Here is a 2,939-nt window from a genome sequence, read left to right as displayed (position 1 = left end):
GACACTGAATCTTGTGTCATACCGGCCAGCTATCCGAATCCCTGCTCCAAAAAGGAAATGATTTGGTGACTGTCATAAAAATCTAGTCTGTTTGGCACTATGTGATACAATTGAAAGTAACCAGGGAGGATTCCACTGGGTCTTGAGGCAGAAAGTTGATCCGGTAACTGCTCTTAAAGGAAGTGGAACACCATAGCAAGGGAGTTTCTAGACTTGAATACTAAAGAGCCAAGTGTGACACCTGCCTGCTATGAGGTGCCCTCCACCCTTGGTCCAGACCTGGCCTCTACATGGCCTCGAACTCGTCGATGCGCTGCTTGGTGTTGCCCTGCCTGATCTACTGCTGCATCTTACTGTTCTGGCTTTGCCTCCATGTACTTGTTGATGTCATTGTGGGTCCTCTTATTCTCATCCTGGGCCTGGGGCAACTCGTTGCTCAGAATCAGCAGCTACCGCTGCACACACTCATTCTTCTCTGCCTCAGTGATCTGCTTCTCCTCCTTGTGGTCATCCAGGATGCCCTCACTAGAGAGCTCAGCGCTGTAGTCCATGGGCTCTGCTCCCATATCCTGGGTCCTTTCTGCACAAGGTAATTCACAGGTTAGTACACTGGGGGTGGTGAGGGTGAAGAAGCTGTCATCACCAGGTGCAGCTCCTCCTTGGTCTTCACCAGGTCGTCCTGGGCTTCTTTAGCCACTCCTCCACCTCTTATTCCTTGCATCTCTACACCTTCTCCAGAAGTACAATCTTGGCATAGTAATCTGCCAGCTCTGCAGCCAGCTGTTCCTGGCTCTTTTTCTGATTCTGTGCCTGTCTCTCCAGTTCTTCCTTGGTCCGCAGGGTGACCATGTGGATAGTCTCCAGATGTTCAGTCTTCTCCTGGCTTGCCTCCTCTCTTCCTCCAGCTGGAGGGCCTTCTCAGCCTGCTCGGAGAGCTCTTTCTCCACCTTCTTGGTCTTTTGCTCATAGTCCTGCAGCCGAAACATCAGCTCCTCCTTCTCCTGGAGCAACTCTTCCTTTTCTCTCTACAGTTTTTCTCCTCTTCTTCTTGGTTTCCAATTGTTGCCACTCCAGCTGCTTCTGGTGCTTCTCTTCCCAAGCTGGGGCCTTCATCTGCTGCACCTCGATGGTGTCAGGCTGCCAGTAGCGCATGTACAGCTTATGGTTTTTCATGCAATGCTACAGGATCTGCTTGTTAATTCTCAGGCGGGGAGTGTAGAACATAAAGTCAGGTGCCATTTTGTCGATGGGCTTGATGACAAACTTCTTGTCGTTCCTGATTTCACTCCAATGGAAGCCGATCTTTGGGGTCAACTTGTCATCTTTCTCATAAATGTTAAGTCCAAGGGCATCGACTTCAAGCCAAAGGTTTGTTTCTTTCTTGTTTTTGATCTTGAAATAGTTGATCCCATACATTTCCAGGTCCTGGACAATCGTCAGGTATTCTAGCGTCCTTGAGCGTCCCTCAGTGTTCTGGGTGCCACACCTGGATCCAATCCTCCCACTGATCCCTGCTGAGCTTGTGCTGGTCCAAGACTCTTTGAGGGATCAGTCGCTCAGAGTTGAGGTACCCAGACTTGTTCATTTACTTATTATAATCTCCGACCTTAGCCTGAACTGCATAGAACCCCAGGAGCTTGGGTATCTCTGAGAGGCAGTAGATCTCATCACTGAGGATCCCTTCCTTGATGTGCAAGAAGAAGAGCTTCTGCATGATGTCCTGGATGAGCACCTCAGCCATGTTTTCAGGGTAGAACTTGGTCTGGAATTTGAACTGGACAGGATTCTCCTTTCAAACCTCCTGCGCATGGATTTTTTTATCAAGTTTCAACTAGGTAGGAAATCCTTTATTGTCTACATACTGGAGGCTGAAGTATTACACTTCCAGGAAGTCAATAGTCTTTACCACATGATCAAAGATCTGCTGGTTTGGTTGGATGGCAAACTCCAGCTCTTCATCCATGGTGGTCACCTGGACATTGATTGGCTTAGGCATCTTGGCTGGCTGGTGGCTTTGCATGCGTCCTCAGAAATTTGGCTGGGCAATAATGGCAGATCAAAAGAATGAATGTCAGAGATAATGGCAGAGATAAAGAATGATGGCAGAGGAAAAAAAAAGAATGGCTAAACACTAAACAAGTGGCTGCAGCTTATATATCTCAGACACAACATTTAAATTTGAGATATTTTCCATAGTGTTCTACAATGACACTTTTTTTTTTCAGTTGAAGACTGAATTCAATATTTTTTCTGTTAGAAAGATCTAATTTAGCTAATTGTTCTGATTTCATCAAATACTGGCTACCGGAGCCAATGAGCAGAAGATAATGACAAACAATGAAAAGATGCTCACCATGGTAGTTAGGCAAGCATGAATTAAATCACAGTGAGAAACCACTGCATGTCCAGAAAAGTAGCTAGCAAGATAAAACAGCAGAGATGACGAGACAAACACTGGTTCTAATAGACACCTGGTGGTACTTTAAAAAATAACCCTTTTCAGTTTCTTTAAAAGGTAAAATAAGCCAGCAATCTCATCCCTATGTACTCCAGCAGTATTACCTGAAATAAACATCACAAAAAGCCAATCCAGGCATGTGGAGAAGAGACTGGATGCAAGGAAACATGAAGGAACAATTTAAGATCATATTGACTTTGGAGGATATTTTGTATCTGTCATAGTTTATGTAGTATCCAGACACAACAGATTTTTTTTTGTGTGTGGTTTTTTTTGAGATAGGGTTTCTCTGTATAGCCCTGGCTGTCCTGGAACTCACTTTGTAGACCAGGCTGGCCTCAAACTTAGAAATCCACCTGCCTCTGCCTCCCAAGTACTGGGATTAAAGGCGTGCACCTCCACAATAGATTTTATGAAAAGAATGTAATCTATAGAAAAATAGGTGAAACTGAAGATCATTGTGTTACAGAATATAAGCCAA

At 45.2% G+C, this 2,939-nt stretch overlaps 1 pseudogene; it reads right to left on the bottom strand.

Moving 5' to 3' along the window:
• Positions 1 to 286: 286 nt before the first annotated feature.
• LOC110336921 lies at positions 287 to 1,996 on the bottom strand (annotated as a pseudogene).
• Positions 1,997 to 2,939: the final 943 nt, after the last annotated feature.

This window comes from Mus pahari, chromosome 19 (genome assembly GCF_900095145.1).
Source record: "Mus pahari chromosome 19, PAHARI_EIJ_v1.1, whole genome shotgun sequence".
Lineage (NCBI taxonomy): Eukaryota > Metazoa > Chordata > Mammalia > Rodentia > Muridae > Mus > Mus pahari.
This window is presented reverse-complemented; position numbering and strand designations above follow the sequence as displayed.